This window comes from Ailuropoda melanoleuca, chromosome 4, assembly GCF_002007445.2.
Source record: "Ailuropoda melanoleuca isolate Jingjing chromosome 4, ASM200744v2, whole genome shotgun sequence".
NCBI classification, from domain to species: Eukaryota; Metazoa; Chordata; class Mammalia; order Carnivora; family Ursidae; genus Ailuropoda; species Ailuropoda melanoleuca.
The window spans coordinates 19481917-19499705 of NC_048221.1; the positions used below are offsets into that span (position 1 = coordinate 19481917).

At 41.0% G+C, this 17789-nt stretch overlaps 1 protein-coding gene and 1 pseudogene across 3 annotated transcripts in view; both read left to right on the top strand.

Moving 5' to 3' along the window:
• Window positions 1–17789, top strand: part of DOCK3 (dedicator of cytokinesis 3) — a 480644-nt gene that overhangs the window by 331603 nt on the left and 131252 nt on the right. The window lies entirely within an intron of this gene.
• On the top strand, window positions 4221–4362 carry LOC117802151 (annotated as a pseudogene).

Below are 17789 nucleotides of genomic sequence, written 5' to 3' on the forward strand. Positions count from 1 at the left end.
GCACTTACTATGTACTTCCACTGTTATAGTCTCTAGAGATATGGCAGTGAATAGAACACACAAAAATTTCTGCTCTCATGAAGCCAATTAATATAAGTGTATAGCATATTTGGAGATAAATGTTATCAAATATAAAAAGTGAACTATAAGGGAGAATTTGCTATCTTGAATGAAGTAGTCAGCATAGGTCTTACTGAGAAGGTGAGTATACCATGAGGCTATCTCCCAAGGAAAAGACCTCTTGTCTACCACCCTCACATTAGTGAATCTCAAAATGACTTCCAGGGACACCTGGGTGGCTCAGTTGGTTGAGCGTCTGCCTTCGGCTTAGGTCATGATCTCAGGGTCCTGGGATCGAGTCCCACATCGGGCTCCCTGCTCAGCAGGGGGTCTGCTTCTCCCTCTCCTTCTGCCTCCTCCCCTCTTCCCCACTCATGCTCATGCTCTCTCTCTCTCTTTCAAATAAATAAACAAAATCTTTAAAGAAAGAAAGTTCTCTTATAAAAAAAAAAGACTTAAGTCATAAGGTGGAGCCAAGTGATGAAACTATAGTCAGCTTCCTCACCCTTGGTCATTTAAGGATAAATAAGTAAGATAGATAGGTGATAGAGAGATAGAGAGAGAGAGAGAGATGATAGATAGATGATAGATAAGAAATGAGGGTGGATTGGATTTGGGCTGTTTTTTAAAGGTAGAGCTGTGCTGGTTTCATTTCTGGTATGGTGGAGTGAGCTAACAGGCTAGCCCTCCCACAGTTACCTATTAACACTGGCTAAAAACCAAAAAACAACCACCTTAAGGTTCTGCATAATGAACAAAAGTAGGCAGATATTGGAGGGGAGTAAAAACTTAAGAGAAAGGAACCAACACATGGTGAATTTCCCGCTTCTGTGGTTTTGGTCTGATTGTAGTCTCAGAACATCATGGGGTAGCTAAAACTCCAACAGCAAGCCTGCCATATTTTTAGCCTGAGGAACCAAGAGATGGAGTCTGGGGCAAGCATGACCACTGCAGGGAGTCTTGGAGAGGAGAGAGCAGGAAATGGACAATCCCTAATTCTGTATATGAACTCTGCATGTCAGCAGGTGAACCTTGAACCACAAATAGGCAAGCAAACTCAAGACAGCTAGCAACTTAAGGCTAAAAGAAAACTGAGATTTGACCTCTAACAATCACAGGAGAAATTTTACAGATTAAGTCTAATCAAGTTAATTCCTATTAAAATAAAAATACTAACTAACCTTCTAAAGAAGACTATAAATGAATCAAGCATCTCCGTAGCATAACAATTACTATGTCCAAGATACAGTCCAAAATTTGGGGACATAAAAACAGCCAGGAAAATGTAACCCATTCTCAGGTGAAAAGGCATTCAATAGAAGCCAATCCTGAGATGACTTAGATGTTGGAATTATCAACAGGGCTTTTAAAGCAGCTGTTATAACATGTTCAATGAATGAATAAATAGTAAAAATCTCAACAGAAAAATACAAAACACTTTTAAATAACCAAATGGAAATTTTAGAACTGAAAAATATATCTATATTAAGAATATCTGGAATAAAAATATCTCTGAATGAAGTTAATTGAACCAAGAGATCATAGCAGAGAGAATCAGTGAATTTAAATACCAATATGAAGAAAAAATATTGAAACAAAGCAAAATAAACAACAAAACGTTAAGGTGACAGTTTCAAAAGGCTCACACTGGAATATCAGATAAAAAAAGAAAAAGAATGGGTCAGAAAAAACATCTGAAGAAATAATGGCAAATAACTTCACAAAATTTTGTGAAAGACATAAATTTACAGATTTAAGAAGCCTATCAGACACCAAACAGGATAAATGACACATCATTGTCAACTACTTAAAACCAATGAAAAAGAAAATCTTAAAAGCAGCTAGTAAAAAATGATGCATTGCGTACAGGGAAACAATTCAAATTATCATGGTCTTTTTATCAGAAACTGTAGAAACCAGAAGACAGTAGAAAAGCATGTTTAAAGTGTTGAAGAACAAACACAAAATTATATATCTAGTGGAAAGAGTCTTTCAAGAATGAAGACAAAATAAAGACATTTTCAGATAAAGGAAAATGAAGAGAATATGTCACCAGAAGAACTGCACTTCAAGATATGCTAACCAAAGTTCTTCAGGCTAAAGGAAAGAATTGGAGGGAAACCCAGATTTTCAGGAATGATTGAAGAGCACTGGAAATGGTAAATATGTGGGTGAATCTAAAAGTCTATTTATCCTCTTAACTTTAAAAAACATGACTATATAAGGCAAAAATAACATTTTTGAAGGTGTTATAATGTTTGTACATGTAGTACATATGACAATTATAGCAGAAAAGATGGTGTGGAGTGGTAATTTAACCTCTAAAGTTGACATTTTTCTATCTTTTATGTAAAATGGGAAAATATTAATTCTAAATTTACCATGAATAGTTAAGGATATATAAAATAATGCAAAGAAGTATAGCTAAAAAACCCATAAATAAATTAAATGGAATTCTAAAGTATTCCCAATGGGAGATTCTTAGAACTGTTTTGGTCCTTTGTTTTTTCACATTCTTTTTTTTTTTTAATTCATCGAATTAAAATCCCAATTTTTTTTTCCAAAAGGGTTTTTTTAAATCAATATACTGAACATTTTGGAGGTAAGATATTAATAAGTTAATATTGATGAAGGGGCGCCTGGGTGGCACAGCGGTTAAGCGTCTGCCTTCGGCTCAGGGCGTGATCCCGGCGTTATGGGATCCGAGCCCCGCGTCAGGCTCCTTCGCTATGAGCCTGCTTCTTCCTCTCCCACTCCCTGCTTGTGTTCCCTCTCTCACTATCTGTCTCTATCTCTGTCGAATAAATAAATAAAAATTAAAAAAAATAAGTTAATATTGATGAAATAGGCACTATTATTATCTACATTTACAGATGAGAAAATTGAGGGAAGTAACTTGTCCAAGATCACACAGCTAATAAATGATAGAGCTGGGATTTGAACACAGGAAGTCTGTCTTCACAGTACATGTTCTTAACTGTGACACTGACTGACTCTCTCTCAAGCTCTCTAGAAAGGTCATCCAACTTCCTTGACATTATTTCCTAGTATTTTATTTCTACCTTATTTTAATTTTGTCCCTCAATTTTCATTTTTACCTGAAGTTTCAGACTAATGAAAAGATTCTTGCCACTTCCAGACTCTGTTTTACAAAGGGTTCAATCCCTTAGGCATCCTAGCTTTGAGATTTGTGCAAGAATTCAGTTCCAGGGCTACACTTCTGGTCCTTGCCTGGGCACTAAAATCCAATTTCCTGGCCGTTAGGATTATATTTGGGAATAACACCATATTGGTCCGTTGTCATGACATAAGTTCATGTGCTTACTATCCTGTTTTCTTGTTTCCTTTTATTTTTTACATTTCATTATAATTTTTGTTATATTTTTATTTGGCATTTCTGTGTTTGGAACCATGGAGGTGGGAGCAAAGGAGCGTCCTTCAGTGTCATCTCAGTTCCAATGTTGGTGGAATTTCCACCTCCTGTTAGGTCCCTTCTAAGTTCTTCTTAGTATTTCCCTATCTCTGTCTCCAGTCACTTTGTTAGTGTGGCTCAATCACTCTAAATTTCTTAATGATGCACAGTTTTGCAGTTTGTGAACCTAGAGGGGCAAGGCTCTCTCCTCTGTGTGACACTTAGGCACTTAGGTGCTGGTAGAGGAAGGTTTCAGTCACTACTGTGTACTCTGACCCACTGTGCCTCTCCTACCCTCAGGCCCTGTTGCTGAATCTCATGGAACCAGATTTTTCTAATTTGATCATGAATTTGATTTCAATGGCTCTGTCATATCTCTCAGCTCCACTTGTGCTGGCATCCATCCTTCTCTCCAGTCAGCATCTCTTCCAACCTTCAGAAGATTCAGTAGACACGAGTAGGTACTTGAACAGGGAGAAGGGTGGGGTGAAGAGGGGTGCCACCTCACTGCACTGTGACTTACCTAGTCAGCTCTGGCCCACCAAGTTCCACTGTTGGTACTAAAAAGAAAACAAATCAAACATGCGATATGAATTTTGTTTTAAAAGAATAAATTAAAACTTTTGTTTCAAAAAAATAAATCGAGTTTTATTTTATTTTTTATAATAATTTTTTATTATGTTATGTTAGTCACCATACAGCATATCCCAAGTTTTTGATGTAAAGTTCCATGATTCATTACTTGTGTATAACTATACTTTTAGGGATCATTTCTATAGTTTGTTTTTTCACATTCTAAACTACATGTTCATGGTGTCTTAAAAGCCAATTCCACATTAAGGGAGTATGATTTCAGGTATCATTCCAAAGTAAAGAGTTGCCTCTGTGGCTAAATTTAATTTCTAAGTCTTTCTTGGAAAATTTGTTAGATTGTAGAGGTCAAAATCATCAAGACACTAGAGAATAAAACAGATAACTTAGGATAGAAGGAAAATCCTTTGTGAATAAAGTGGCAATAACTTCTGAACAAGTTTTTCAATTTAAATTGAAAACTAGAAAATTGCCATGATACACACAAACTAATTCCTCCCTCACTTCTTTTTTAGAGTATTATATGTGCAGACCAGAAATGTTACAGAGCAGGCGGTGAACTGGTAACATTTATCAAAAGAACTAATGACTTGTTATAAACTCTCAAGACGGACTTCCAGCATTAAGTTTGCAGCTGCAAAAATGACTCTGTGTAGAATCTAAATGAATTCAAATAAAAGGCATTCTCTCCTTACCCTCATTTCTACTCTGGCTTCAAGGCCAAAGCCACAGGTAGAGTGATTCAGACAGGTTAGTAACTCCCACTCCTGCCCCAACATTTACTTGGTTGCACACCTTGGCCTGCTCATTCCCACCAGTTGCTAATCAACAGAAGACAGTTCTCAAAGGATCCACTGCTTCATCCTGGTCCAACAGATCATTGAAATAACTGTTACAGGCTTCTCAATACAGCTACTGCAGATCACAATCTGTTAGAGCCAGTAGAAAGCACCTGCCAGAGATGTCAGAGCCCAAGTTGGGATATCCACTGATAGCCACTAAGGGCTTTGTTAAAGAAAAAAATTATTCAGACACTTGTTAAAGATAGTAAGGCAGACTTCCAGGACCATTGTGATGGGTGTAAGGACCACTGTAATAGGATTTTGCCTTAGAGGAGAGAGACTGGGCTCAACTATGATTACAACAAGGAAAAATGAGAATTTATAGCCAAAGAGCAGGTTTGGGAGTCAGTAGATGGAAAATTAAACTGAGTCACAACAACAACCATTGAATTTGGAGATTGTCAAAGGAGGTTTTAAATGATGTGTTTTAACCATTGGATAAGAAGAAACAGTTGATTGTGAAGAGTTGAGTGAGCAGTGCAGAAATGTAGAGGCAGGGATGAGGATGCTCTGAAGAAGTTCGGTAGAAAAGAATGGCAGGACTGAAGGGGCTTTTAGAAGGGAGAATGAAGGTAGGCAGAAAAGATAGTGCAGTGGGGCACAGTCCCACAGGGACTGGGGAGGAAAGATGAAAGTGCCTGGAATCACAAATAAGTTGGATTAGACTATAATAAATTCGGAAGACATCCATGTCCAATGACTTTTAATTTCCAGTGAGGCTTAAGGAAAAATGTAAAGGTTTGGATCAATCTCTGTAGGAAAGGAGAGATAGAAAGGGACACAAGTAAACACTTCCTTGCATGCATGTGATGTGGCAAGCCCCATGCCAGGAGCTCTACAATGTCACCTAATTCAGTCCCTACATCCACTCTGAGTGTGAACAATTTGCTAGTGTCCAGTCCAGGATTCAAGTCCTGGTCTGCCCATCCCACATTTTATTTCCATTACACCATATTGTCACAGGGATTCATGAGAGAATAGCCAAACAGAATTGCAGGATCACCAGAAGATAGAAATCAGAAACTTTTAAGGAGACCTAATGGTCAGAGTCATGGATTCCAGCAGCCAAGGGATCTGTACTTGGTGACTGTCTACCGTACCGTCCAAAAACAATAAGAAAATTTCTCCATTAGCAATCCCCTGAGATACAAATTCTTTTTTTTTAAGATTTTATTTATTTATTTGACAGGGATAGAGACAGCCAGCGAGAGAGTGAACACAAGCAAGGGGAGTGGGAGAGGAAGAAACAGGCTCCCAGCGGAGGAGCCTGATGTGGGGCTTGATCCCAGGACTCCGGGATCACGCCCTGAGCTGAAGGCAGACGCTTAACGACTGAGCCATCCAGGCGCCCCCTGAAATACAAATTCTTGATGCCTGAATGTTTTATCACTGGAACCACATCAGGAGCCCAGATTTAAGAGAAAAGCTGAGGGAAAAACTTACTGAGATCAAAATTAAGCATTTATCTGCTCCAGAAACCCTGAAATATAAGTTGTTTTACTTCTTGGTTTGCTTTGAATTTTTGCACTGAAACATCTTTTTACTTCCATTCAGAAATTTGTGGGATAGGGGTACCTGGGTGGTGCAGTTGGTTAAGCATCCAACTCTTGGTTTCAGCTCAGGTCATGATCCCAGGGTCGTGGGATCGAGCCCCACATCAGGCTCCCCAGTCAGCATGGAGTCTGCTTAAGACTCTCTCTCCCTCTGCCCTTCCCCCATACCCCACAATCTCAATACAGCTACTGCAGATCTTTTTTTTTTTTTTAAAGATTTTATTTATTTATTCGACAGAGAGAGACAGCCAGGGAGAGAGGGAACACAAGCAGGGGAAGTGGGAAGAGGAAGAAGCAGGCTCATAGCAGAAGAGCCTGATGTGGGTCGATCCCATAACGCTGGGATCACGCCCTGAGCCGAAGGCAGACGCTTAACCGCTGTGCCACCCAGGCGCCCCAAGCTACTGCAGATCTTAAACAAATCTTAAAAAAAAATTATGGGATATATTAAGGCTTAAACTGGTAAGGCGGAGTACCCAATGGATAGCTTCAGCATAACAGTTAACCTAATTTATCTTAATTAGTTAGTGACATTTGTGTAGGACCAAAAGTCAAAAAGTATAGCTATAGAGGAAACGGAGGAATCACCTTGTAGCGAACTGCCCACTGCCCTGAAGAGCATCCTGGTATCTCACGTGGGCTTGCAAGATTTATGATGAATGAAGACACAGAAGTGAACCAGGGATAATGAGTACAGGATCCTTTGGTACTATATTCTTGGGAGAGTGTATGTGCACAGAGGCAGTACACATGCCCCTTTACACCACGCTTCTGAGGATACACATAGCTTCTGAAACCTGTCTGATCCCAAGTTAAGAACTTCCCTTGAAGGCATAAACAGGCCACTCTGGGAACAGTCCCTGTGCTATCTTAGTACTTACTATGCCTTGGCATCCTCCTCATTCCATCTGCCTGCTCTGGCTCCACCCTCATTCTGACCAGGGTGTGGTCCACCACAACCAGTCTGTGGCTTTATCCCCCCTGCCTCTGAGGATATTTCAGCCTACCCATGGTTCATCCTCAATCTTAATTCTGCCTGAGATTCTCCTTTCTCATCCCTGTAAGTCAGGACTTATCAGGATTTCTGGGCTTGACCTCTAAGGTTTGTCCTTGCCCTTGTCTTAAACTCTCTGAACTCACACTCCTGCCAGAGCGAGCCTACCTACCTTACCATGGTTAGTGCTGCCAAATAGATTGCTTAACCCCTCTGTGCTTTCATTTCCTCAACTATAAAATAGTAGTATCTCGCCTTTTTATCGCCATCATGGTGTATGTGGTTGATTGCTATTTGCTATATCCTCTCACAAAAAATTCAGGATCAGGTGATTCCTAGCCAAGAAACAAAGCAGAATCCTCACTTCCCCCAGTGGATTTGGATGAAAACAGGTAATAAAATCAAGTACAACTCCAAGAGGAGACATTGGAGAACCACCAAGCTGGGTCTTTAAGGAATCACAGATGAGATGGCATATATAGTTATGCTGCATGAAGGTCGCTTGTTCATATCATATCACTCTGTAAACATCACTACTACCTGAACAACAGACAAGTTTTGTTGAGATTTTTCTCTGTTACTATGCTGCTGCACCAGTAGGTTGGTTCAGTAATAAATATGTGAGACCTTTTGTTTGGGGAAAAAAAATAGTAGTGTCTCCCTAATTAAAGTGACAATACAGGGGCGCCTGGGTGGCACAGCAGTTAAGCGTCTGCCTTCGGCTCAGGGCGTGATCCCGGCGTTATGGGATCGAGCCCCACATCGGGCTCCTCCGCTGTGAGCCTGCTTCTTCCTCTCCCACTCCCCCTGCTTGTGTTCCCTCTCTCACTGGCTGTCTCTATCTCTGTAAAATAAATAAATAAAATCTTTAAAAAAATAAAATAAAATAAAAAAATAAAGTGACAATATAGTCCCTACAACAAGGCCCTGGAAGATAGTAAATCTCAGTAAATATTTACAGTTATCATCTTTATTATACATGTTTAAGCTTTGCTTTTGAATCTAAACATCACTGTTCTCTATATGCTTTGGCTGGGCTTGTAAAAGACAGCAAGGGCAAATAAAGGTCAGTTGCCACTGCAAAGATTCTTCCCACCACAGAGACCCTGCTTTTGCTAGGCATCTGGCAGGCAGCCTTCCTCGGGACTTAAGCAGGATCTCTGCCAGCTTTGCCTGGGTGACAGGACAGCACAGAGATTCCATGACACTAAGATGCCATCAGAGCCCTATGGTAGCAGCAGGCATATTCAGAATATTCATTTATTGCTGTGAAGCTCTTGAGAGCCTTTAAAGCAGGAAAAAGCTGTGTATGTACAAATAGGAGCCTTCTGTGGGGAAAACTACCACTTTATTATTTCTCATTTTGCTCTCAGCTATCTTGGTATTTTAATTGTGTTTTCCTTATAAACATAAAGTCATTAGAAGTCCAGAAGATTTTATTAGGTAAAGTTTATTTTTATTTAGTAAGTGTCTATAAGCTGTAAGCCTCTATGCTTGATTCTTTGAGGGTTGCAGTAGATATTGTCCCTGCTACTTTACAGACAAGGACAGGGGACTTAAAGGATGTGTTAGAGATCCCCAGGACAACCCCTAGTGGTCATTCATTAGGACTTTTGGGATTTAGCATATAGCTTTACTCACAGATGAGTTGTATTTCAGCGACATAGTAAGGATACAGAGCTGGATCATAAGGGAGGAAAACACGGGCAGAGCCTGGAAGAATCCATGTGCAGGCTTACTTATGCTTTCTCCCTCACATGAGGGGACTCACACAGAGCACACTCTTTCAGCAGTGAAAATGCAGCAATATCTGTGTAGTGTTTCTGCCCCCAGGAAACCCTTTAGAGACTCAGCCCCCAGTGTTTATAGGGAGCTGTCACATAGGCACCCTCGGCTTACCATGTAGAAAATTCCCAGAAGGGAAACAAATGTTCAGCGTAAGTTATATTGCCCCACACAAACAGTCTAGGCACAGTGAGCCACCTTTAACTGTTGGGAACTCTTCGAAAACCAAATTCCCAGATGCCAGCCAAAGGCTGACCTTGCAATCATACCTTTCTAAGATAGCAGTCTCAGGCCTGCTATGTTAACTCCTTTATGCATAGAGAAGTTGTCACATACGTACAACTGCATTAATGGTTAGATGTTAGCAGAGGAATGGATCCCTTCTGATTGATAGGGCCATAGAAGACTTCATGACACTGCATGTTTGAGCTGGGCCTCAAAGGATAGGCAGGGTTTGAGCAGAAGAGAGAAGTGGGGAGATAGGATGCAGTGAAAAAAGAATACTTTTAGAGAAATGCAGGCAAACCCATCTGGCCTGAAACAAGGTATGTTGAAGGAAGTAAAAGAATGTAGGGAGACAGGAAGGGAATAGATGCTAGAGGGTCTGGACTGCCAGGTGGAAGCTTATGAGCTTCATCTATAGAGCTGGAGTAGCACTGAGGTTTCTTTTTTAAGAAAAGAAGTCATATTAAGGAGGGCACGTATTGCATGGTGCACTGGGTGTTATACGCAAGTAATGAATCATGGAACTTTACATCAAAAACTAGGGATGTACTGTATGGTGACTAACATAATATAATAAAAAAATTTTATAAAAAAAAGAAAAGAAGTCATATAGTTCAAGCTGTGTTTGCAGAAGATACACATAGGGGTGATAATTCAGGCTGACCTGGAGATTGGAGTGCCTAGAGATGGAAAGCTACTGAAGATACCTGGACACGTTCCCAGAGGGCCTGGGCTTCAGAATCTGCCCATTCATTTTTGGCCCACCTCACTCTATAGCAGATACATACAATACATGGGAAGGGTAAACTCTGACTATGTCTGTGCTATAAGAATGCCCTATAGAACCTTGGCTGACAGGCCAGAGATAGCTAAGTCTGAATTAACATGTGTGGTGAATTTGTGCTACAACACTGTAAATGCATAGAAGAGATTATGTTTACTGAAAAGTATTGTACAGCCTAATTGATCAAAGTACACAGAAACTGCCAAATCACCATTCCAAGCCTGCACAAATATCTGGGTGCCTTGTCCCAGCCACAAGCACAGGTAGAGCAAATCTCTGACCTTAGTACGCCTTCTTTCATGAAGCTGTAAGTACTCGATGCGCATATCTGGCTTTCAAGGCTGCCCACTCTCAACAAAAAGTTCAGAAAGGGCCAAAGGGCAGACCGCATGGGCCCTGCTCACTGGCATTTCTTTGTAGTCTGACTTCCTAGATTCTTGTCCAATATCCCTGGCTATTGACGTCTCAGACTGCCTCACTTGGGCCGTATGCTTCTGGCTCACAGAATTTTGGCCTAGCCCATCTGTGCAGACCATAGACTTCCTTATCTATGCTTTGATTGCTAGTTTTTCAGAGGTCAGCTTACCTCTCACAAGCCCATTTCTAAGCCTTAGGGACTAAGAACGCCTACATCCAAGGAGTACCGTTCCTAGATCTGGCCCTCTGAACACCTTTCCTTCAGCACTCAAACCCCACCTATATATACTGACTCTAGTGTTGCTAGCATTATAATTTTGTACCTTGGAATAGTGCTGCTATATGGTAGTACAGAATCTTTTGTCCCAGTGACCCCCTACAGGCCCTGTAGAACTTTATAGGATGATAGAAATGTTCGGTGTATGGGGACGCCTGGGTGGCTCAGTCGTTAACTGTCTGCCTTCAGCTCAGGTCATGATCCTAGGGTCCTGGGATCAAGCCCCGCATCGGGCTCCCTGCTCAGCAGGAAGCCTGCTTCTCCCTCTCCCACTCCCCCTGCTTGTGTTCCCTCTCTCACTGCCTCTCTGTCAAATAAATAAAATCTTAAAAAAAAAAAAAAAAAGAAAGAAAAAGAAATGTTCTGTGTATAGCAGAACATTATGCTGTGCCTGAGCCACTAGCTTCATGTGGCTATTTAACACTTAAAGCGTGGCTAGTTTGACCTAGAAGTGAGTTTCTAGTTTCATTTAATTTTAACTAAGCTTAACTACAAATAACTACGTGTGGCTACCATATGATATAGCACAGCATAGACCTTATAGGCTGAGTGATCTGCTGAACTGGTTGTACAGGCCCATGACAGAAAAGATAAATTGAGTCGGTGTGTACAGAATACCAACAGGAAGGAAAGACAGGAAGCAAAAGAGGAAAATTAAGAACAAAAGAGTCCTTCATAGCCTCAGATGTATACATTTCTGTACATTAATAGGTATGTAATATTTTATTTTTTTATAATTTTTATTTTGTTATATTAGTCACCATACAGTACCTCCCCAGTTTTTGATGCAATGTTCCATGATTCATTATTTTGCATATAACACCCAGTGCACCATGCAATATGTGCCCTCCTTAATACCTATCACCAGCCTATCCCAATCCCCCAACCCCTCTCCTTTGAAGCCCTCAGTTTGTTTCCCAGGGTCCACAGTCTCTCATGGTTCATTCCCGCTTCTGTTTACCCCCCGCCTTCATTCTTCCCTTCTTTCTCCTATGGATCTTCCTATTTCTTATGTTCCATAAATGAGTGAAACCATATGATAATTGTCTTGTGCTGCTTGACTTATTTCAGTTAGCGTAATCTCCAGTCCCGTCCATGTTGCTACAAATGTTCTGTAATCATTCTTTCTGATGGCTGAGTAATATTCCATTGTATATATGGACCACATCTTCTTAATCCGGTCATCTGTTGACGGGCATCTCAGCTCCTTCCACAATTTGGCTATTGTGGACAATGCTGCTATGAACATTGGGGTGCATATGGCCCTTCTCTTCACTACGTCTGTATCGTTCGGGTAAATACCCTGTAGTGCAATTGCTGGATCATAGGGTAGCTCAATTTTTAACTTTTTAAGGGACCTCCACATTGTTTTCCGAAGTGGCTATACCAACTTGGATTCCCACCAACAGTGTAAGAGGGATCCCCTTTCTCCACATCCTCTCCAATATTTGTTGTTTCCTGCCTTGTCAATTTTTGCCATTCTAACTGGTGTAAGGTAATATCGCAAGGTGGTTTTGATTTGAATTTCCCTGATGGCTAATGATTTTGAACATTTTTTCATGTGTCTTTTAGCCATTTGTATGTCTTCATTGAAAAACTGTCTGTTCATATCTTCTGCCCATTTTTTGATTTGATTATTTGTTTCCCGTGTATTGAGTTTGAAAAGTTCTTTGTAGATCTTGGATACTAGTCTTTTACCTGTAGTGTCATTTGCAACTATCTTCTCCCATTCCGTGGGCTGCCTCTTAGTTTTTTTTACTGTTTCCTTGGCTGTGCAGAAGCTTTTTATCTTGATGAAGTTCCACAAGCTCTTTTTTTGTTTGTTTGTTTGTTTGTTTGTTTGTTTGTTTGATTCTCTTGCCTGTGGAGATGTGTCATGAAAAAAGTTGCTGTGGCCAATGTCAAAGAGGTTGCTGCCTATGCGCTCCTCTAGGATTTTGATGGATTCCTGTCCCACATCGAGGTCTTTCATCCATTTGGAGTTTATCTTCATGTATGGTGTGAGAGAGTGGTCAAGTTTCATTCTTTTGCATGTAGCTGTCCAATTTTCCCAGGACCGTTTATTGAAGAGACTGTCTTTTTTCCACTGGATGTTTTTTCCTGCTTTGTCAAAGATTAGTTGCCCATAGAGCCGAGGGTCCATTTCTGGGTTCTCTATTCTGTTCCACTGGTCTATGTGTCTGTTTTTGTGCCAGTACCATGCTGTCTTTGTGATCACAGCTTTGTAGTATAGCTCGAAATCCGGCATTGTGATGCCCCCAGCTTTGTTTTTCCTTTTCAACAATTCCTTGGCGATTCGGGGCCTTTTCTGTTTCCACACAAATTTAAGGGCTGTTTGTTCTAGTTATGTGAAAAATGTCATTGGTATTTTGATCGGGATGGCGTTGAAAGTGTAGATTGCTCTGGGTAGCATAGACATTTTACTATGTTAATTCTTCCAATCCATGAGCACGGAATATTTTTCCATCTTTTTATGTCTTCTTCAATGTCTTTCAAGAGTGATTTGTAGTTTCTAGAATACAGATCCTTTGCCTCTCTGGTTAAGTTAATTCCGAGGTAACGTATGCTTTTTGGTGCTATTGTAAATGGAATAGATTCCCTAATTTCTCTCTCTTCAGTCTCATTGTTTGTGTAGAGAAATGCAACTGATTTCTGAGCATTGATTTTGTATCCTGCCACATTACTGATTTGCTGTATAAGTTCGAGTCATTTGGAGGTGGAGTCTTTTGGGTTTTCTATATAAAGTATCATGTCATCTGCGAAGAGAGACAGTTTGACTTCTTCTATGCCAATTTGGATACCTTTATCCCTTTTTGTTGTCTGATTGCTGTTGCAAGGACTTCTAGTACTATGTGGAATAATAATGGTGAGAGTGGACATCCTTGTCGTGTTCCTGATCTTAAGGGGAAGGCTTTCAGCTTTTCCCCATTGAGGATGATATTCGCTGCAGGCTTTTATAGATGGTTTTTATGAGATTGAGGAATGTACCCTCTATCCCTACACTCTGAAGGGTTTTAATCAGGAAAGAATGTTGTATTTTGTCAAGTGCTTTTTCTGCATCAGTTGAGAGGATCATATGGTTCTTGACTCTTTTCTTGTCGATATGATCTATAACACTGATCGATTTGTGAATGTTGAACCACCCTTGGATCCCAGGGATGAATCCCACTTGGTCAGGATGGATAATCCTTTTAATGCACTGTTGGATCCTATTAGCTAGGATCCTGTTGAGAATTTTGGTGTCCATATTCATCAGGGATATCGGTCTGTAATTCTCCTTTTTGATGGGGTCTTTGCCTGGTTTGGGGATCAAGGTAATCCTGGCGTCATAGAATGAGTTTGGTAGTTTTCCTTCTGTTTCTATTTTTGAAACAGCTTCAGGAGAATAGGTATTATTTCTTCTTTGAATGTTTGGTAGAATTCCCTGGGGAATCCGTCAGGCCCTGGACTCTTGTTTTTGGAGAGGTTTTTGATCACTGCTTCAATCTCTTCATAATTAATCCATCTGTTTAAATAATCAGTTTCTTCCTGTTTCAGTCTTGGTAGTTTATAGGTTTCCAGGAAGGCATCAGTTTCTTCCAGGTTGTTTAATTTATTGGCATAAAGCTGTTGATAAAAGTTTCTAATGATCCTTCCTATTTCTTTGGTGTTGGTTGTGATCTCTCCCCTTTCACTCATAGTTTTATTAATTTGGGTCCTTTCTCTATTCTTTTGAAAAAGTCTTGCCAGTGGCTTATCAATCTTATTTATTCTTTCAAAGAACCAGCTAGCTTCTAGTTCTGTTGATCTGCTCTACTCTGCTCCTGGTTTCTAATTCATTGATCTCTGCTCTAATCTTGATCACCTGCCTTCTCATGCATGAGTTAGGCCTGTTCTTCTTTTCCAGCTCCTGCTTCTTGAGGTGAGAATATAAAAACTGCATTTTAGATTTTTATATTCTCTTGAGTGAGGCTTGGATGGCTATATATTTTCCCCTTAGGACAGCCTTTGCAGTGTCCCATAGGTTTTGGACTGATGTGTTTTCATTTTCATTGGTCTCCAAAAATTGTTTAAACTGATATTTAATTTCCTGGTTTACCCAATCATTCTTGAGCAGGATGGTTCTTAGTTTCCAAGTGTTTGAGTTTCTTCCAAATTTTTCCTTGTGATTGAGTTCCAGTTTCAAAGCATTATAGTCTCAAAATATGTAGGTAATAATCTCAGTCTTTTGGTATCAGTTGAGACCTGTTTTGCGACCCAGTATATGGTCAATTCTGGAGAAAGTTCCATGTGCATTAGAAAAGAATGAGTATTCTTTTGTTCTGGGGTGTAGTGTTCTATATATATCTATGAGGTCCATCTGGTCTAGTATATCATTCAAAGCTCTTGTTTCTTTGTTGATTTTCTGTTTAGGTGATCTGTCTATTGCTGAGAGTGGAGTGTTGAGGTTCCCTACTATTAACATATTATTATCTATATGTCTCTTTATACTGGTTAAGAGTTGGCTTGTGTATCTAGCTGCTCCCATGTTGGGGGCATAGATATTTATAATAGTCATATCCACTTTTGGATACATCCTTTAAGAATAATATAATGTCCTTCTGTATCTCTAACAACAGTCTTTAGTTTAAAATCTAATCTCTCTGATATGTGAATTGCTACCCCAGATTTCTTTTGAGGTCCATTGGCATGAAAAATGGTTTTCCATCCCTTCACTTTCAGTCTGGATGTATCTTTAGGTTCAAAATGAGTCTCTTGTAGACAGCAAATGGATGGGTCATGTCTTTTTATCCAATCTTCAACCCTGTGGCATTTGATGGGAGCATTTAGGCCATTCACACTGAGAGTGTTTATTGAAAGTTATGATTTTAATGATGTCATGTTGCCTGTGAAGTCTTTGTTTCTATAGATTGTGACTTCTGTTCTGTATCACTCTTGGGGCCTTTTTACTTTTATAGAACCCCCTTAATATCTCATGTAGGGCTGGTTTGGTGGTTACGCATTCCTTCAGTTTCTGCTGATCCTGGAAGGTCCTTATCTCTCCATCAATTCTGAATGACAGCCTTGCTGGATAAAGGATCCTTGGCTGTATGTTCTTCTCAGATAGAGCTTTGAAAATACCCTGCCAACCCTTCCTAGCCTGCCAGGTCTCTGTAGACAGGCCTGATGTTATTCTGATATTTTTCCCTCTGTACATAGGATTTTCTTCCCCCGGCCACTTTCAATACTGTATCCTTGGCTCTAATATTTGTGAACTGCACTATGACGTGACGTGGTGTACGTTTGCTGTGATTGACCTTGGGAGGGGTCCTCTCTGCCTCTTGGACATGAATGCTTGTTTCCTTTGCCAGATTAGGGAAGTTTTCCACTACAATTTGTTCAAATATCTCTTCTAGACCCCTCTCTTTCTCCACCCCCTCAGGGATGCCGATGATTCTGACATTGGAACGTTTCATTGAGTCAGTAATCTCCTGTAACCTACATTCTTGAGATTGGATTTTTTTTGAGCCAAGTTTCTGTTTTAGCTTTCTTCTACCATCCCATCCTCCAATTCACTAATTCGTTCTTCTGCCTCATTTACCCTGGCCGTCAGAGCATCTAGTTTTGTCTGCATTTGAGTCATAGCATTTTTAATTTCTGCCAGATTCACTCTCATTTCTGCCCTTAGCGATTCTATATTCTCGTTAATTTTTTCATTAATATTTTTTTCAAGTCTACACATCATCTTGACCATTGTTACTCTGAACTCTATTTCTGACAATTTGGTTATATCCATATCCATTAGTTCTGTGGCAGAGGTCACAGACTCATTATCTTTTCTTTGCTGGGGGGGGATTTCTCCTCCTCGTCATTCTGATGAGGAGAGGTTGCGGGGATACCCAGAGCCCAAATTATCAACCAGGACCCAGGCAGTGTGCACTTGTTTTATAGGAACCTTAGGGATGTGGGCTTCTTGATTTTTAGCTTGCCTTCTGGGGGAGGGGCCTGCCACGCTGATACTCAGGCAACCCTGTTTGGGTAAAGTCACCCTGTCCTCTGCAAGGGGGGGATGAGAATGGGCACAATGCGAGCTGGTATTTCCGGGCTTTTGTTCTCTGGTGGTTTTCCCTGGTGGTTTTCTGTGACTCTTCAGAGTCAGAGCAGCAGTGGCCGTATCCTAGCCTCTGTCTCAGAACAGAGAGATCACAGTCCACTCTCCACTGAGCTCTCTAGGGCCACTTTAACTCTGTTTCTGTCGGTGCTGCTAAAAACCCTGCAGTGTCCCGGGTTGTGCTACCCATAGCCGCTCTCCCAGCCCTCACTTCCAGGGGTGGCACATCTCTGTCCTTTGTGGTTCTAACAGCGCCAGCCGCCCCCAGTTCCCAAGCATGCTCCCAAGCTTCGTTTCAGTGTGGTTCATGCGTGCTCCAGAGCCCTGGTTTTCAGTCTGGTCATGCACATGCTCCTGAGCTCCCGGTATCAGTCCAGTTCCAGTGAGCATTCCGGAGCTCTGGTTTTCAGTCTAGTCGTGCACGCTCTCCCGAACTCTCAGTTTCAGTCTAGTTCGAGTGTGCACTCTGGAGCTCTGATTTTCAGTCTGGTCGCCTGCGCATTCCAAGGCTCACGGTCTCAGTCTGCTCTCTCTCGGGTGTGGGTCCTCAAGTCCGGCCCGCTCCCCAGTGCAAGTGGCTACTGCTTCCCGGTGCCCGAGCGCCTTGGCTTCTTCCCCCTTCCATTTATCTTCTGATATCTATGCGCAGATTTACAGCTCCCCACTTCGTCCCTCAATACTCAGAGCTGGAGATGTTCATTTGTAGAGATCCAGATGTATCTTCCTGCATCTCAGGCTGATTCCGTGGGTTTTCAGGATGGTCTGGTAGATATCCAGCT